The following is a 20157-nucleotide window of genomic DNA, read 5'->3' as shown; positions in this document are numbered from 1 at the left end:
AACTTATATGCAGAATTCATCATGCGAAAGGCTGGGCTGGATGAATCCCTAGCCGGAATTAAGATTGCCGGAAGAAATATCAACAACCTCAGATATGCAGATGACACAACCTTGATGGCAGAAAGTGAGGAGGAATTAAAGAACCTTTTATTGAGGGTGAAAGAGGAGAGTGCAAAATATGGTCTGAAGCTCAACATCAAAAAAACGAAGATCATGGCTACTGGTCCCATCACCTCCTGGCAAATAGAAGGGGAAGAAATGGAGGCAGTGAGAGATTTTACTTTCTTGGGCTCCATGATCACTGCAGATGGTGACAGCAGCCACGAAATTAAAAGACGCCTGCTTCTTGGGAGAAGGGCAATGACAGGCCTAGACAGCATCTTGAGAAGTAGAGACATAACCTTGCCAACAAAGGTCCGTATAGTTAAAGCTATGGTTTTCCCAGTAGTGATGTATGGAAGTGAGAGCTGGACCATAAAGAAGGCTGATCGCCGAAGAATTGATGCTTTTGAATTATGGTGCTGGAGGAGACTCTTGAGAGTCCCATGGACTGCAAGAAGATCAAACCTCTCCATTCTGAAGGAAATCAGCCCTGAGTGCTCACTGGAAGGACAGATTGTGAAGCTGAGGCTCCAATACTTTGGCCACCTCATGAGAAGAGAAGACTCCCTGGAGAAGACCCTGATGTTGGGAAAGATGGAGGGCACAAGGAGAAGGGGGCGACAGAGGATGAGATGGTTGGATAGTGTTTTCGAGGTTACCAGCATGAGTCTGACCAAGCTGCGGGGGGCAGTGGAGGACAGGAGTGCCTGGCGTTCTCTGGTCCATGGGGTCACGAAGAGTCGGACACGACTAAACGACTAAACAACAACAACAACAATTACTTCCCTTGATCTAGATGCTATACTCCTATTGATGCAGCCCAGAACTGCATTGGCCTTTTCAGCTGCTACGTCACACTGTTGGCTCATGTCAAGTTTGTGGTCAACCAAGACTCCTAGATCCTTTTCACATGTACTGCTCTCAAGCCAGGTGTCACCCATCTTGTATTTGTGCCTCTCATTTTTTTTGCCCAAGTTTTTGCCCATTTTTTTCTCCCTGTTAAAATCCATCTTGTTTGTTTTGGCCCAGTTCTCTAATCTGTCAAGGTCATTTTGAAGTGTGATCCTGTCCTCTGGGGTGTTAGCCACCTCTCCCAGTTTGGTGTCATCTGCAAATTTGATCAGGATGCCCTTGAGTCCATCACCCAAGTCGTTGATAAAGATGTTGAATAAGACTGGGACCAAGACAGAACCCTGTGGCACCCTACTAGTCACTCTTCTCCAGGATGAAGAGGAACCGTTGATGAGCACCCTTTGGGTTCGGTCAGTCAGCCAGTTACAAATCCACTGAGTGGTAGCATAGTCAAGTCCGCATTTTACCAGCTTCTTTACAAGAATATCATGGGGCACCTTGTCAAATGCCTTGCTGAAATCAAGGTAGGCTACATCCACTGCGGTCCCTTCATCTACCAGGCTTGTAATTCTGTCAAAAAAGGAGATCAGGTTAGTCTGACATGACTTATTTTTCAGAAATCCATGCTGACTATTGGTGATCACAGTATTCCTTTCTAGGTGCTCACAGACTGTTTGCTTAATGATCTGCTCCAGAATCTTCCCTGGTATTGATGTCAGACTGACTGGGCGGTAATTATTTGGGTCCTCTCTTTTCCCCTTTTTGAAAATAGGGACAACATTTGCCCTCCTCCAGTCTGCCGGGACTTCGCCTGTTCTCCAGGAATTCTCAAAGATGACTGCCAGTGGTTCTGAGATCACATCTGCCAGTTCTTTTAATACTCTTGGATGCAGTTCATCTGGCCCTGGAGACTTGAATACATCTAAACTAGCCAAGTATTCTTGTACTATCTCTTTAGTTATTCTGGGCTGTGTTTCCTCTGCTGAATCATTTGCTCCAAATTCTTCAGGTCGGGCATTGTTTTCTTTATGGGAGAAGACTGAGGCAAAGAAGGCATTGAGGAGTTCAGCCCTTTCTGTGTCCCCTGTTTGCATTTCACCATCTTCTCTGAGTGACCCCACTGTTTCTTTCTTCTTCCTTTTGCTACGAACATACCCATAAAGGCCTTTTTTGTTGCTTTTAACCTCTCTAGCAAGCCTGAGTTCATTCTGTGCTTTAGCTTTTCTGACTTTGTGTCTACACCTGCTGGCTATTTGTTTGAATTCCTCTTTGGTGGTTTCCCCCCTTTTCCATTTTTTGTACACATCCTTTTTTAATCTTAACTCAGTTAAAAGTTCTTTAGATAGCCACCCTGGCTTCTTTAGGCACCTTCCATGTTTCCGTCTCATTGGTATTGCCTGAAGTTGTGCTTTTACTATCTCCCTCTTAACAAACTCCCAGCCATCATGAACTCCCTTTCCTTTTAGTATTACTGTCCATGGGATCTCACCCAGCACTTCCCTAAGTTTTATGAAGTCGGCTTTCTCAAATTCAAGAAATTGAGCCCTACTATGCTTGGCTGCTCCTTTCCGCTGTATAGTAAACTTCAGAAGAGCATGATCACTCGTGCCTAATGAACCTTCCACTTCTACCCCACTAACCAGGTCATCAACATTGGTTAGGACCAGATCTAAAATGGCTGTTCCTCTTGTTGCTTCTCCCACTTTCTGGACAACGAAGTTGTCTGCAAGGCCAGTGAGGAATCTATTTGACCTTATGCTCTTGGCTGAGTTTGACATCCATCAAATATCCGGGTAATTGAAGTCCCCCATTACTACTATCTCCCTTCCTTTTGCTTGCTTGGCCATCTGTTCCAGAAAGGCATCATCTATGTCCTCCATTTGGCTTGGGGATCTATAGTAAACTCCCACAATGAGGTCCCTGTTATTCGTTTCTCCCTTAATTTTGCCCCAAATGCTCTCACTTTGGCTTTGAGGTTCTAAATCTTGGATCTCTTCACAGGTATACACATCCCTGACATATAATGCCACTCCTCCTCCTCCTCCTTTCTTGTCTGGTCTGTTTCTCTGAAATAGATTGTATCCCTCCATTATTACATTCCACTCGTGGGACTTATCCCACCAGGTTCCAGTGATGCCTATTATGTCATATTTAGTTTGCTGTACCAAGAGCTCAAGAGCTTCACCAAGAGCTTCACCAGGCACTGAATTAGTAGGTGTACACACAGGCTTCAGCATGTAGGAGTCCCAAGACAGACATGGAGTAGCAAATCACAGAAACTATTAGGTACACTCAGAATGGTTTGACTGTCATTAGAGCTTAGTGGTTAGAGAAAACTATTTGGAAGACACAAGAACTACCCACACTGGAAGAATGGCAGACGAAAGTGATTGATTTTATGGGACTGGCAGAAATGACTGGCAGAATCCGTGACCAAGAGAAGGAGATGGTGGAGGAAGACTGGAAGAAGTTTAAAGTATATCTTAAGGACTGTTATAAAATTGAGGAGTGCTAAAATGTCAAGGGGAAGGAAGATGCAGAATTGCAGCTGAAACTGTTTGATGATTTAAGGTGAAATTGAGAAAGATAATAAGTTTTAATTTAATTGGCAAAAAGGGTTGCTGAAAAAATGTAAAACAAGGATGCAAAAAGGGTGAGGTATGGGGAAGTCCGAGAAAGGAGGGTTATGAAAATGAGGTTAAGAAATGATATTTTGTGTGTTTGTTTGTTTCTGTTGATGTATCTATGTTGTTGTTGTTTTGTTTTAAAATTGGAAAATTAATAAAAAATTATTATATAAAAAAAGAGAAAACTATTTACAAGCTTCTCGGTAGAGGTTCCCTCAACTGTTGCAGACCTTACCCTGGATGGTTACAGACTTTGCCCACCACCCCTCATCCTTTCAGTCCAAGAGATGGGAGTAGACTAAACAGTCCCTGAGTACAGTCCAGTAAGCTGTGCGGAAAACAGTTCTCACAGGGATGACCTTTCACCTGAGATAAACAATCCAGCATTCTGGCAGCTTCTTTAACTTTCACGAACTTTCTGTAACTTGTTTCAGGGAATGAATGACACTCACTTCAACATTCTAAGTCCTCATGTCATGTCAGTGTTTAAAAATCTAAATGATCCAAGCCCCACATGTTCGGAAGACTTTATTCTTCCCTCCCAACCTTCTCATGTGTTATGATCAGTGTAGGGGGTCCTCTTGTTAGTTCTGCTGTCCTCCGAAATGTGGATGTTGGTGGCCCGGGAGAGGGCACTCTCTCTGATGCATTGCTGAATCCCCTGTGAGCACTCCAACTGGAGAACAGCCTTTGCCAAAGGCGTCATGGACTTTGAAGATGCTCAATCTTAGGACAAAAGGGAGAAACAAGCTAAGGGGAAGACACATTTGGCAAACCCTCACCATGATCAGCTCCCCTTCCGGAAACCTTTGTGTCCCTTCCCCCTCCGTGGAAGGATGTGTGGATCCAAAATTGGCCTCCACAGTCACCTACGGAGTCTCTGTTAAGACTGTGTTCATGGAAGACAATCTTACGTGGGTATAACTGATCACCAGAGGAGAAGGAGTAGAAGCATTCTATATTAGATGGGCTGCCTTCAGATGTCTTCTAAATGTCAGATAGTTGTTTATTTCTTTGACCCTAACCCTCTGTCTGGTTCCCTTTAACTTCACTTCTCACAGTGAGGGAACTGCCAGAAGGCCCTTGGCGCTGGACCTCAGTGTCCAAGTTGAACAATGGGGGTGGAGGTGCTCCTTCAGGTATACTGGACCAAGGCCATTTAGGGCTTTAAAGGTCAGCACCAACACTTTGAATTGTGCTCGGAAACATACTGGGAGCCAATGTAGGTCCTCCAATACCAGTTATGTGGTCTTGGCGGCCGCTCCCAGTTATCAGTCTAACTGCCGCATTCTGGATTAGTTGTAGTTTCCAGGTCACCTTCAAAGGTAGCCCCCCATAGAGCGTGTTGCAGTAGTCCAAGCAGGAGATAAGCAGAGCATGAACCACTCTGGCAAGACAGTCCAAAGGCAGGTAGGGTCTCAGCCTGCATACCAGATGGAGCTGGCTACCCTGGAAACAGAATTGACCTGCACCTCTATGGGCAGCTGTGAGTCAAAAATGACTCCCAGACTGTGTTCCTGCTCCCTCAGGGCACAGTTGCCCCAGTCAGGACCAGGGAGAAGACAGAACCCTGAGCACCCCACATGTGAGAGCCCAGGGGTCTGAACACTCACCCCCCAACACCACTTTCTGGACACAGCCCAGGAGGAAGGAGCGGAACCACTGTATAACAGTGCTATTTTTATTTTGAACTCTTACTCTGATCAACCCCAACCGTAATAGCCAATGGTCATGGATAATTAGAAGTAGAGTGCAGCAATCTCAGCAGGTCTATAAGTTTGCCACCCCTGCTTTAGCGCCAAGTGGCTCAATTCCAGGTCAATTCCAGATCTCATTGGTTTTGAGATAGGAATGGTCTGTACACAATCCTGGGCATCTAGGAGGAAATCTGTACTATAAAACCAAATAACCTTTTGAATAGTAATCGATAGAACAGATGGTTGAGATGCACTCCATTCCAACTCCAATTATTTAAATCCAACTCCTATGCCCCCATGAAGTTCTGCACATTGTGCTCTTTCATTTCAGAGCAATCGGCCATCACAATTTCACTTATGTAACAGAACATCCATAACATTATTCTCCTATAGTCCAGGAAGAAAATCTCATGACCTTTCTGCATTATGCTCTGCATGCAAAACAAATGGTCTTCCATCCTGGCTCCCACCCAAAACACATAGAGGCTCTTAGTTGTAAATAAGAAAGAGATCTTTATGCAGGTGGAGCAGCAGACAACACTGACGCCAGGACATGTGGCAAAACTACCAAATGGGCATATGGTAAAACTACCAAAATTCAGCATCCCTGCATCTCTTGAGCTTCATTCTAAATCATAGTTGTGGTGTTCATGGTAGCATTGCCCCTTCCCTATCTGGAAACAATATGCTAATATCTCTTGTTATAAAAAGAAATCAGTGAATTGATCTAACATAATCAACCCACCTTTCTAGTTTAGTTAAACAAGTTCTGTTCACAGTAAATGTTACGCCCAGTAGTGAGCCAAACACCTATATATGTGTTTTCAATCCTGGAACTGGATTCCTGACATCCTGACATTTTAATGTATTTTTAATCTTTGCTGGAAGCTGCCCAGAGTGGCTGGGGAAACCCAGCCAGATGGGAGGGGTGCAAATAATAAATTATTATTATTATTATTATTATTATTATTATTATTATTATTATTCTTTTTCACATCACACCAATATTCAAACCCCCTTTCAAAACTCCCATCCAATCACCATTCTCTTCCAACACACCTTCAGCCTCCCATTCTATCCTTCCCATTAATTTATCTAGTACAGTGGTACCTCAGGATGCGAACGGGGTCTATTCCTGAGCCCCGTACGCATCCTGAAGCGAACGCAACTCACATCCAGGCATCTGCACATGCGCGGGCCGCGTCCCGCTGCTTCCGCGCATGTGCGTGACATCATTTTGTCCATCTGCGCATGCACGCACAGCAAAACCCGGACGTAACGTGCTCCGTTACTTCCGGGTTGCCATGGAGTGCAACCCGAAAATACTTAACTTGAAGCACATTTATCCTGAGGTATGACTGTATATTTACTTACACAACCATACATTGTCAAATATACATAACGTTATATTATGAACTTCAGAACTTCACAGAATACACAAGATAATTAGAGTCAACATGGTTGAACTCCAGGTTTCCACATCCTTCCCCAGAGAGGTTAAAGAGAATTGCTCAAGGACCAACAGAATTCCACAGCAACAGGGAATGATTCATCTGTCGATTTTAGCCCCTTGGGTATCGAAGAAAGGGGAGGAGCCTCAGCCCTTGGGGAACATGATTGGGCAAGATGTAACATACCTGCAGAGGGAAGTAAAATCTATGGAGTGCTTATAAAGAGAAACAGTGTGCACTTTGGGCTGATATGCTCTGAGAAAAGTCTGGTTGAGCTTCTCCAGCGAGGCTGGAATACTGGGAAACAGGTGAGTGGGTGGGTGTGATTTTGATGCTTCTCTGGATTTTCCAGAGGTATGGAGGAAGGTTTGAGAGCTTCATGCATTTTGTTGTTGCTGGTGGTGATGCTAAAAGCCTGAAACAGGTCACTATTTCAGAGGTGGTGGTGTATGACTTGTGCAGGGGGTGACTATGCCCAGGGCCTGGAAAGCAGTGAGGAGGTGCCTTTGTAGGCAGAAGTGGCACTGAACAGGATCAACATAGGTGAGGTGGGCTCCTTGAACACCCCTGAAGAAATCTATAGCATGAAATCAATCATAATTCAAAGAATAGATGACATCTACTCTGATATACTCTATTAAAACCCCAAATATTTAAATCCAGATCTCATGCTTCTTAGAAGCAAGGTTCAAGAGTTCTGCACATTGTACTCTTTCCTTTCAGAATAATTGTGCCATCACAATTTCACTTCTGTAACTGATCATCCTATGCCCTTTTGAAATGTGTTTTCCCCCCCCTGAGAGTGGGGTTGTTACTGTGTTGTTGTTGTTTATTTTGATTATGTACTTTGTGGGTATATATTTTGATTTTATTCTTTGAACTGCACTGAGACCTCTGGGTATTGGGCGGTATATAAATTCAATAAATCATCACCATCAGTTACATTATTCACCCGTAGCTCATGGCCTTTCTTCATCTGAAATGGTCTACTGTCTTGGTTTCCACCCAAAACATGCAGACAGAGGCATAAAGAAGAAGTGTTCCAGGTACAACCAAAGTCTCCCAATATTTGCCCAATATTTTTCCTAGAATTGCAGGAGTTTTCCTGAACACATTAACGCTCTAACCTTGAGCCATTGTGTGGGAAGCGACCCTGTTTTATCAGGATCTCCAACTATATGGACGGTTCAACACATATTCAAGCAAATGGAAGTAGAAGACCCCTGCAAACCACCTTCACTCAACTTGATCAAGGCCAAGAACTAAGCATTTGGAGTGAGATGTCTTGGGGACATTTGTGCATGCACATCCACATAGACAGCACATTATGTGCTAACATGCCTTTAGAAGATAAGTTACTTCTTCATAAGGATGGAGGAGTAACCCAGATTATATGAATTTATGCATGAATTTTGGCTGTCCCGATCCAGGTGATCTTTGCATGCGTAAGATTGCCCCTTCCATCATGCACCCACTTATGTCTGCACTGTTAGTCAGTGTTCTTTTTAAAGGCCAACTAATTATATACAAAATTAAATGCATAATATCTATCATCTATTTATCTATCTATATCTATCTATATCTATCATCTATCTATTTTATCTATCTATCATCTATCTATCTATCATCATCATCATCTATCTATGTAAACATCAAGATTTGTCTGCATTTTCAGCAGGAAAAAAAAACAAACTTGGGATAATCTTGACATGGAGGTTTCCTTTGTGAGTCGAGGACCCTCCACCCGCTTGGGGATAAATAAGACACCAGACACATTTATTTCAACTTAATGGGCTAAATAAGGCCACAACTTTATTGATTACAGCATGTGAGAGGTATTGGCTTAGGCATTGGATCAGCAATCAACATATGACCACACCCCGCACAGCGGGGAGTCATTTGAAGGTTAACACCCAGTGGGAGGAGCTTGTTGACGCAAATACAACTGGAAGCTTCCTCTGAAGTCACTGGGGGTCGTGCCATGGCCCTAGCCACCAGCAGGGCATTGGACAGGATCCACGACCTCCGGATTCCTTTAACCAAATACCCAGCAAGGGGAGGGGTGGGTGATGGCCATGACCTGCCCGCCAGCACACAACAGATGTTCCAGTGCCTAACCGTCAATACCTGAAAAGTTGTGACAATTTGCTACAAGGTAAGCAAAAAAACCAAGAGGCTGGTGCCAATTTGCCAAAAGGAAACAAATTCCTACCAGGCCCCCTGGTCAACCAGGGCAACCAACCACGGTCCATAGCAAGGTCAAAAGCATGAATTATGACCTAAGGGAGGGTGGGCGGGTGATCCGAAGGCACCAGGCAGCAGAGTGAGGACATGAGGCTGCCACGTCCACTTGAATGTGGCTCAAACCCCGCCCACAACCCAGCCCTACAGTGATGCAGGGGGCTGACCACGCCCCCATTGCTAGCGCGGGGCCGGTTCCTGCTCACAACACCTCCCCTCGGTGAAGAGGAGAGGCTTTCTTTTCTTTTAAAATCCATCCTTATGGTTTGAACAGCAATCTGCAGAGTGATATAAACTAAATGACACAGAAATACAATGTCTGGTTTCCCCCTTGGTTTCCAGTTCCTAGGCGTTCTCAACAGAACATCAGCCTTTGATGTGCCACAACTATGAAGACCTGGTACCTTCCTGCTCTTGTTCTTCTCCTTGTCTTGGTGCTCTTTTTTGATCCAAGTAAGTTCTTTCGTCACCTCTAGACAAAAAGCATACCTTCCTAATTCACACTTTCTGAATTTGTACAGATTTGGTTCTTGAAATCTCAGGGTCTGAGATGGTTCTGACCTGGCAGCCCTTATAATAACAGCTGCATTATCTTCTTCCAGGCTTCCTGCCACCTCTTCCTTTCTGGGTTCCCACATATATCATTGTGGATCTTTTTAAATAAACAATGGAGAAAATGGGTTAGCATTTAACTCAAGCTGGCATATTTATTTTTATTTGGCATGCTTCCCAATTGGCAGCTGCAGTACGATTAGAAATGTTGGCTTAGTATGAAATATTTTGGTATTTTGCTAGTCCTGCTCCATTTCTTATTTTTCTTCTCATATGCATAGGTTTTGCTGACCAAGCAAGTGAAAAATTGTGCCATAGCTTGAAGGGCTATTGTGAGAATGAACAGAGGTGCCGACCAAAATACGTGGCTTATGGTATCTGTAATGAGAAGATGACTTGCTGCATAAGGTAAGAACAGTGACTTCAAACAATAAAAAAATTAAAAAAGGACATTAATGTATAATGTCAAAGAACTTATGCTTTTGAATTATGGTGCTGGAGGAGACTCTTGAGAGTCCCATGGACTGCAAGAAGATCAAACCTATCCATTCTGAAGGAAATTAGCCCTGAGTGCTCACTGGAAGGACAGATTGTGAAGCTGAGGCTCCAATACTTTGGCCACCTCATGAGAAGAGAAGACTTCCTGGAAAAGACCCTGATGTTGGGAAAGATGTAGGGCGCAAGGAGAAGGGGACGACAGAGGACGAGATGGTGCGACAGTGTTCTCAAAGCTACCAGCATGAGTTTGACCAAACTGCGGGAGGCAGTGGAAGACAGGAGTGCCTGGCGTGCTCTGGTCCATGGGGTCACGAAGAGTTGGACACGACTAAACAACAACAACAATGTACAATGTTTTACAGGTCTTAAGCAAATCCGAAACGGTAGGGCTAAAACTCTCATTTGAATCGTCTTCTTTTGCTTGTGAGCAACCATAGGCCTCTGGTTCAGCCCATATAAAAACTGACAGGCCTGTCGTCTAATCCAGAATTACTCCTCTTATGTGCTATATTTCAATCCAATTCAAGAATTCCAGTGGGGAATTGGTCCTTCCCATCCTGGATAGCTCAGTTGGTTAGACCATGGTGCTGATAACACCAAGGTTGCAGGTTCGATCCCTGTATGGACCAGCTGCATTGCAGGGGGTTGGACTAGATGATCCTCAGGGTCCCTTCCAACTCTACAGTTCTATGATTCTATGATTCTATCCTTCCATCAGCATACATGAGCTATCTGTTATGACGAAGTAGACTCGCTTCATTAGATTGTAGAGAGAGTACCTTGAGTGCTGGAAGGGCAGAAACAAACCTCCATGGGATGCTTCCTCACTCAACCCTTGGACTCTGCACCTGAATCAGTGGAACCTTTCTACAAACAATAGATCTGGAATACAATAGAGGTACATGTTAGGAAACTGTGTACATGCAACTACTCACACAGAGTCATTTAAGGTTTGGCAGAAAGCCAAAAGGTCATGTGAAGGAGTAAGTCTGCCTGGTGATTCAGAGGCATGGAGACAGCTCCATGACTGGTCAAGCTCTCTCAAGAGAGAGATAATTAATGACCTACTAATAAGTAATAATAATAATAAATTTTATTTATATCCCGCCCTCCCCAGCTGAAGCCGGGCTCAGGGCGGCTAACAACACTAAACTGGAATGTGTTAGTTCAGAATACAGTATTCAGAGTTCTGTGTATCAGTGTAGGAGTTGAGAGTTGTGTGAGAGAGAGCTAGCTAAAGATCCGTGTTCTGTTCCTGTAAATAGTCCACTGCATATAATAAACACCTAACTACAAGTTCCTGGTTCCTGCTTCGTTTACCCTGTCTGCAGCTAAGTCGCCAATTGCTTCTGTGGAATCTGCGTTTACTCTGCTAGGTCTGGCTAAGGTCCTGCAACTAGTCAGAAAGTTGCGAAACACCAACAGGTTTTGCCAATAGTATGCCTGTAATTGGGCCCGCCAATCTTCCTGGCTTTGGAGAACATTGATGTAGATGGTATCTACATTGTTCATAAAGAGGTAAAATTTCTGTCCAAAGGGAACCCAATCTCCCTTTGCCATATATTCAGAAGGAGAGGAAGAGCACAGGATCTTGAATTGATGAGGAGTATTGAAACCGATTTGGGGAAAATTAAAGCTGGTGACAGACCACAGCAGATCTTCATTGAACAAGGGTTTGGAATAGATCACCTCCAATGTACTTTCCAGCTCTATGATTCAATTATTATTTTTTCCCCTTCTTCTTTCTCTGGCACCTGATTTCCTTTTTGCTCTATGGCTCTTATCTTCTCTCAACAGCCAAAAGGATATGCAATTCAGAACGCATCAACATGCCGGAAGTCCTCATAAAGGTCCCATAAAGCCTGATAGCCCCAACAAACATCTGCATGTTGAGCCCGCCATGGTGAAAACTCACAGGCGTTGAAAGAAATAATTGAGCCTCCTATGGAAAAAAGGTCTGTTGTCCTGTTACACATTTTTCTTGAAATAAAGCATAAAAACAAAACAAAAGAGAAACCCTACTTACTCAAAGGGCAGTTATGCTGAACCAAATCACAGATTCAAATCACTTCAAATCACCGCATCTCACAGAAAATGGGCTGCCAGTTGCAAAACTTGTCAGATTGGTAATTAGGTTTGCCATGTGTCCTCTTTTTCCAGAACACGTCCTCTTTTTCTGGGGTAACCTTTCTGTCAGGGTAGATTTTTAAAATTTGCCAAAATGTCTCTGGCTATATTTTCTGGATGAGACATAGACATAACTGGTAGTTCAAGACTTGCTTTCCTCTTCTCTTCTCCTGCCCCCCTCAGCAATATATCATATATCATAGCACCTATAGCCTGCATATACTAGGGGGTATTTAAAATGAGAGTCGTCATAGCATCCTCTTTTTTTGCACTTCAGAATATGGCAGCCCTAGTTTAGAAGGGCTGTCAGGATGTGTAGAGGTGTGTGGTGTGTTTGAGGAATCTGGTGTATGTTATGGTTACCAGATTTTTTTCAATGAATATGGGGACACTTTTTTGAAGCTGAGTAGCAGCAGCGAGTCAGTAGTGGGGATGGTGAGGCAAAAGACCCTGGGCCCAAGCACACATGCATATTGTATAAAGGTGCTGCAAAGCCCTTCTTTCACACCGTGTGAAACATAAATGTGACTCCCGAGCCTTCCCTGATCAGTCAAAACAAAGGGGGATCTGTACCATTGGATGTCCCCGGTTCCCCTTTGGCAGTGGCGGCAGCAGTGGCAGTCAGCAGTCCAGAGCCAGCCTGGTAGCACAGTTGGCTCTGGCTGGCTTCAGGAGCGCAAGCCATTTTTCCTCTCCGGAAGTCCCCATATGATGGGTTGCGCACAAGACACATCATATGGGGACTTCTGGAGAGGAAAAATGGTGGGCACTACGGCAGCGAGCAGCTCCTGAAGCCAGCCAGAGCCAACTGCCCTACCTGGCTGGCTCCGGGCTGCTGAGGCTGCCGCTGCCATGTTTCCCAGGGATGGATTTGCAAATCTGGGGACATTCCAGGGACAAAATTTGTCCAGGGACAGATTTGAAAATCTGGGGACTGTCCCCGGGAACAAGGGACATCTGGTAACCCTAGTGTATGTTTGTCTGTGAGAAAGCAAAGGGAGAAGGGAGAAAGAAGGGAAAGGAATATAAAGATGCTGGAACCATCCACTTTCAGGCATTTTACTCACTCGTCACCAGCTTTGGCCACAAACATGCATGTGGCCCCTGATCACTTCCCCCGAAGAAAAATACTAGCCTCAAACTCTAACAGGTAGACTGCTCTTGATTTGAAGCTTTTGTGCATATTGAATCTGGGAAAGAACGGCTTGCATAATCCATACCCTCCAATACAAAGCGGCTCAAAACAGGGATCCCAGCTTTTGGGGCCACACTCCTGTGTACATCATGTGACCTGCATGAGACCGCGGTCCCCCCAAAACCACTTTTTTGGGTGCAGGGCCCCCAAAGAAGTGTTTTAGGTTGCCATGCAAGATCGTTGCCCCCCAAAAGCATTTTTTTAGGCTGAGAGTGTGGTCCAAAATTGTGGTAGCAATTTTGGACACTGTTCTTTTGCACAGGAAAAATGGGATGTCCCTTTTTTCCATAACAGTTGCTGTGTATGCACAATCTTAAAATAGCTATAAAACCTATCCCTAGGAACCTGAAGGGGCAGAATTTGCTTATTGGCTAGGCCTGGGTTGCAACGGGTTTAGGGAGTCTAAACCTGCTATGACAACGTAGAATGTTTCTTTACAAATTCACAACCATAAATAGAAGCTTGGTCATAATGGTTTATGATTAAAGGTAAAGGTAAAGGTACCCCTGCCCGTACGGGCCAGTCTTGACAGACTCTGGGGTTGTGCGCCCATCTCACTTAAGAGGCCAGGGGCCAGCGCTGTCCGGAGACACTTCCGGGTCACGTGGCCAGCGTGACATCGCTGCTCTGGCCAGAGCCAGAGCCAGAAATAGGCCAGGTTTCAGAATTTGTTCAAACAGGGTGCAAGGAAGGCCACAAGGAAAAGAGATTAAGCAATGCTGTTCATGGGGATGGAATGCAGCAGCAGAAAGTCAGGATGGTTTTTTCCTTCTATTTGACAATATTCCTTTTTCATCTCCACACTTCTCAGTTTTGCCTTTGATTGGATGAAAGAAAGCTGATATCTACTGAAACTCTGATTGAGGAATAATCAACTCCAGCTTGAATGTCTCTTTGAAATAGCTTTTTCAGCAGCTGAAGGACCCCCAAAGAATATTTGCTGTGAAAATAATAATAATAATAATAATAATAATAATAATAATAATTTATAATTCAATGGGGAAGTATTTATTGTGTCTCCTTTTACATTTGAAAAGGGCAAGACAAAGTTGCATGATTGTCCCTAACACATTTTAAAATAGGTTTATAAGCCATCAAAGGTCAAATCTAAAAATGTACACGTCCTGAGAAATGTTCAATAAAATGCTGGTGAATTTTCATGAGGATGGCTTTTTATTTGTTTGTTTTAAAAGGGGGGGGGAATGCTGCAAAAAGGTGTTGAAATGAATTTGAAAATGGATACATGAGAAACTGGAAGAGACTGAAATCAGCAGCCTTCTCAAACCCTGGTTAACATAACTGCATTAGCATACTGCAGCCAAGCTCTACACACCAAACCATTAATTGTACAGAGAAAATGGAGTGTCTAACTCATGCATCCCCAACCTGCGGCCCTCCAGATGTTTTGGCCTACAACTCCCATGATCCCTAGCTAACAGGACCAGTGGTCAGGAATGATGGGAATTGTAGTCCAAAACACCTGGAGGGCCGAAGGTTGGGGGTGCCTGGTCTAACTTAATTCACTTCATTACTACATTCCCCAACTGCCGCAATCATGAATTATGACGACTCTTCTGCAAAAAGGCGTTGAAATGAATTTGAAAATGGAGATATGAGAAACTGGAGGAAACTGAAATCAGCAGCCTTCTCAAACCCTGGTTAACATAACTGCATTAGCATATCACAGACAAGCTGTACACACCAAACCTCACTGAAAATGCAAACCATTAATTGCACAGAGAGAATGGAGTATCTGAAATAGTTGCTTTTCTTATTCCAGTTATTTACTGAACAGCTAGTGGACATCACTACATATGAGCAAAGGCATCTGGGAAATTATGGAGTTTTCAGTATATTCTCTCTATTCTTCAATAAAAAGAATTTATCTCACCCTCCATAGCAGGCAAAAGGTGGATCTCATCTGAAGGGCTACATTACCTGTGGTTATTAACCATGATTTCCTAATAGAATATTGAGCTTTGAGAACAGTATTGTTTGTTTGGTTGGTTGGTTGGTTGGTTGGTTGGTTGGTTGATACACCATGATCTCTCATGGGTTCTAAAGAGCTTAAATCACACACACGCAGCCAATGTATGCCTGTGACTCCTGCTTCTCTGTACTTTTTCTGAGCTTCCCATTAATTCATGACTGGCTGCTCTGGAGGAAACTGAGTACTGGACATCATGGACCCTGAATTAGGTTCAGGAAAGGCCATTAAATACCTTGCTGTGCTTTCTTAATTGCCCAGAAGTCAAGAAGAAGAAGATTGCATTGTACGTACTGTAGCCAAGATATAATCTTTACAAACAAAGATGTTTTGCTTCATGAAGGGGTAGAGGCGGGGGATGAATGGGTCTCCGAAGGCAATGCGGGTCTCAGAATCCAACCATTTTTATTTTTATTTAAATGGTTGTAATTGAGTGAAATAACGTCTTAGAACTTCTTATGTTAAATCCAATGTGTTTTTCCCCAGGAAGCTTGCAACAGCCTATGCTGTTGCAAGTCCACAGTATCCTGGACTTTGAGGCCAATCTGGGACCCATCAGTATAATTTTATCCTTCATGTTGGGATGAATACAGTAACCTGAGTCAAATAGTGCAAGCTGTTATAGCAGGCATGTCCAAGAGGTCGATTGTGATCTACTGGTCAATCCTTGTTGATCTTTGGACCTTCTGTGATCCACTACAACCCCCCCCCCAAAAAAAAAAGAAGCTCAACAACTTAAGCTCCCTAAATAGATCACTGCCAGTTTTTTAATACTGTGAGTAGATCGCAGTCTCTTGGGAGTTGGACATGCCTGTTTTATAGCATCTCATGTGCTCTCTGCAGAGACTGAGGAGATATCAGTGTCAAAATGAGAGAATGTTGCAGTTGTACCATCCTGTGAAGGGGTCGTTCTTGCCTGGAGCACTTGTGAGAGCTTCAGAATTGATCTTTATGCCTCAGGCAGGGAGCACCAATCCTCTGTGGAGATTTGGATCATGTGGTTCCAGAGGAAAGGCTGCAACTGCTGTGAAGTAGCTATAAAAAGGATGCACTCGAGGGATTGGCATTTAGCAAAGAGTGAGAACTTCGCTGCCATTTCCCTCCAAGACCCCTTGCACCTTGGGAAGAGTCACACCGATCAAGAATTGTAGTGAAACTGGTGAGTGAAGGAAATTTGAGTAGATCTTCTCTTTTTATAACAGCAGATTTTCACCCATAATTTCATGGGCTGGTTTGGGGCTGGGTTATTTTGACTTCCTTGGGCAGAGGCAGATTTAGGGGCATGTGACTGGTTTGCCTGCACTGGGCCCCGGACCAAGAGGGTGCCACAGGGGACACTGCAGCAATGATGAGCAAGTGGCAATGGAAAGCAAGTGGTGGGAGGTGGGAAATGAATGTTGCACAGGGCGCTGCTGAAACTATAAAGCCCAAAGCCCACTACTGCATTGGGGGTGCAGTCATGCAATTTTTGCTAATGAAACCTCAACTAGGGGCCCCTATTTCCAAGGGCAGGGAATGGAGTACAATAAAAGTACCGGGTTTTTTGCTCTATAAGACTCACTTTTTCCCTCCTAAAAAGTAAGGGGAAATGTGTGTGCGTCTTATGGAGCGAATGCAGGCTGCGCAGCTATCCCAGAAGCCAGAACAACAAGAGGGATTGCTGCTTTCACTGCGCTGTGATCCCTCTTGCTGTTCTGACTTCTGAGATTCATAATATTTTTTTTTCTTGTTTTCCTATTCCAAAAACTAGGTGCGTCTTGTGGTATGGTGCATCTTATAGAGCGAAAAATACGGTAAACGCTATTCAAGTTAGAGCGTCATCTTTCCCCCAAAATTCATGGGTGGTGGAATTTCGGAGGCTATTTCACAACCTTTCAGGAGAAACCGCCCTCATCAGAATTTTTTTTATTATGAAATGTGAGCTCAGCCCTAGCTTGAATAGATGGATCCCTTTCAATTTTCAGAGTGCTATAAATATTCTGTTTCAGTCATGGCATCTCTTCTTTTAGGGATATAGAGTTCCTAGCTAAACACAGACCTTTGCCTAACCAAAGCCATGAAGACCTGTTACTATTTCCTTCTTGCCATTGCCTTAATCCTCTCAGCTGATCTAGGTAAGTTATTAGTCCAGCTCCCTTCTGAGGTTAGGCAACCAAAGCTGTACACAGTATTCCAAATGTGTCTGCATGCAGCTCACTGCTGGGGATCTAGCTTCCCTGTCTTGCTCATATTTTCCTAGAACTCCCTAGGCTTCTTCCACTGAAACAATTCCCTTTGTGGAGATGGCTAGTTGTTGGGCCATTGACTGCTACTTTTACACTGAAATGACTAGGCTAAACACAACTATGTATTTGTTCCAGTTGTTCCCAATGTAGATTTTCATTCCTCCCTCCCTTCATTCACCCCTTCTTCCCTAGTGGGGGATGATACCTTTTCATGGTATGCTTCAGGTGCCGACAGGTCTTGGGCCAGCCATGACAGGTTGAAGCACCACTGCCCCACTTAGAAATTGTGTTCTGCATGGCAATTGAATTTAGGAAAATGTTGCTTTTGGTGGCAGTAGAAGCCTCCAACAGAAGCTGGAAGGGGTGCAACTTGGAGGGAAGTCTCAGTGGGCTGGTCTCCCCAACTGTGACCCCCACCTTAAAATATATAATTGCCCCTGCATGACAACTAGACATGAGGAAACAACTTCCCTTGGCAACAGTGAGAGCATTTTTCACAAGCCGTCGTTCTGTACCACAGTCCTTGGGGCTCTCTATCCCTTGTTTATACTGTTTTTAGGAAAAACAGAATTTGCAATAAGGCCCAACAATCAGATGATGGAATGATGCCAAGAGGAAAAGAAAGCAACTGAATAACTAGCTAGATGCAGTTTTCAAGTTCACTAGTTGTAATGGAAAGAAAAGTATTCTTAGTATCTTCTTCTTCTTCTTCTTCTTCTTCCTCCTCCTCCTCCTCCTCCTCCTCCTCCTCTTTTTCTCTTTGGGAGGAACAGTCTTTGCTCAGGTAATAGGCGAGGGAAAATGTGGTGAAATGGGTGGCGTCTGCAAAGACAGCTGTGAGAAAGAACATGAAGACATTGGAGAATGCAGTACAACACGTTGCTGCATAAGGTGAGAGTTATACCACAACTAACCAACCAACAAAAAAAGCAAGGTGCATTTCTTGAATGTCAAAAGGAGTGAATTAATTGGAAATGCCAAAGTGGTGGACATTTTTCCCATTTATGCCAGTGCACCATCTCCACCTGTCCCTGCAGAGATCAGATCTGGCCACAGGTCTGTCTTAATTACATCCAGGGTGGAATACTGCAACTTGCTCCAAAGGGGGCTAGCACAGAAGAGACTTTGGAAACTTGAAGCGCTACAGAATATTGCAACAACAAAGTTTTTCGGCATGTGTGGTATGTTGATTAGTTGAGTAAGGAATTTATTGCCCGCTCTCAGACGACTGAACACAGAAGAGAGGCCTAAAACCATAGTATTGTTCCTATGCTTGAATTTTTGTTTTGCTCCCACTGCCAAATCTGGTGGGTTAAGATCTTTATATAAATATATTTCTCTACTTGTTTAGCAAGTAGGACATAAGCGGATTTTTGTTCATTATGTTCATAATATTTTGTTCACAATTCTTTCTTTTCAGGTTCAAAATAATATTTAAATAAATACATGAATGAATGAATATATTATTTTAGTCACAGACGAGTTCCAGCTCACATACAAAATCAGGGAGGTCATGAAACACAATAAAGATACATATAAATAAATATAATTTTATTATTAAAAGTTCATGAACAGAAAATAATATAGTGCAACTGATTTTCAGGGTTGGTGTGTTGTGGGACAAGCACACAGAATGCAATGAGATTGAGTGTTTGTGGGGGAGGGAGGCTCAGTTAATTTCATTCTACACAGATCGAATAAACACACTGACAATAAAGGTATTATTATTATTATTATTATTATTATTATTATTATTATTATTATCACAAAATCTGTAGAGAAGTGGGGTTGAGTGCAGGAAGAAGGGGGAAGCAGGAACAGCATTTTACAATTTATCAAGATATGTGTGAATTTGTCAATATTAATTTATAATCTCCAAACATCTTAGTTTTGAGTCTGAATGATGGGGTCCATCTCTGCTGCCACTTGGCTTGAGGATTCATCAGTTCCTACCTGAACTCCAGCATTATCCAGGAATCGTTGATGTTTCTTCCATCAGCTGGAGGACCACAAAAGCACACTTGGTGTAAAAGTTTCAAAGACCATGCATTAATAAAAAATAAAAACTATAGTGCAGATGGTCCAAAAGTTTACTGTGTCTCCTTTTATGTTTGACACTGATGGGGTGAAATTGTATGACAGTCTGTATGCAAATTCTATAAGTCACCAAAGGTATGCTATACAAATTGTTGGACAATGGAAGCACTACGCAGGCCATGAGTTGGGGAGACATATTACCATTTGTGATGTGGATGTAGGTGCATCTCATGTCCAGATATGGAATCCACAAGACAATATTCACATGTAAGGAGGCCATGCAGTCTGCCTGTCATGCTTCTGGGATTGCTATGGGCATCTGTTTTTCATTCATTATATATACCTCCCTAAAGGGATCTATCATATTCAGGGGCTCCTCTGTGACATCTTCTTCTTTGGTGATCACTCATAGCCAAGTAAGATTGTCTTCCATAAACACGGTTTTAATAATAAGTCCGTAAGTGACTGTCAAGGCCAATTCTGGACCCACATGTCCTTTGTAAAAAGTTATTAATATACTTGTATCCAGACCTTGCTCCCTAAGAAGTCAATTTAAGTCTTTAAAA

The 20157-nt window shown here is 43.4% G+C and overlaps 1 long non-coding RNA gene across 1 annotated transcript; it reads left to right on the top strand.

The window, feature by feature from the left end:
* Positions 1 to 16381: 16381 nt before the first annotated feature.
* LOC307213123 lies at positions 16382 to 19642 on the top strand. The gene is made up of 4 exons (XR_013837399.1): positions 16382 to 16488; positions 17339 to 17443; positions 18328 to 18445; positions 19443 to 19642. It is a non-coding gene; the product is annotated as an uncharacterized lncRNA (long non-coding RNA).
* Positions 19643 to 20157: the final 515 nt, after the last annotated feature.

This window comes from Podarcis cretensis (assembly GCF_951804945.1).
Source record: "Podarcis cretensis genome assembly, chromosome: 3".
NCBI lineage: Eukaryota > Metazoa > Chordata > Lepidosauria > Squamata > Lacertidae > Podarcis > Podarcis cretensis.
Note: the sequence above shows the minus strand (reverse complement) of the source record. Positions and strands in the feature narration are given on the sequence as shown.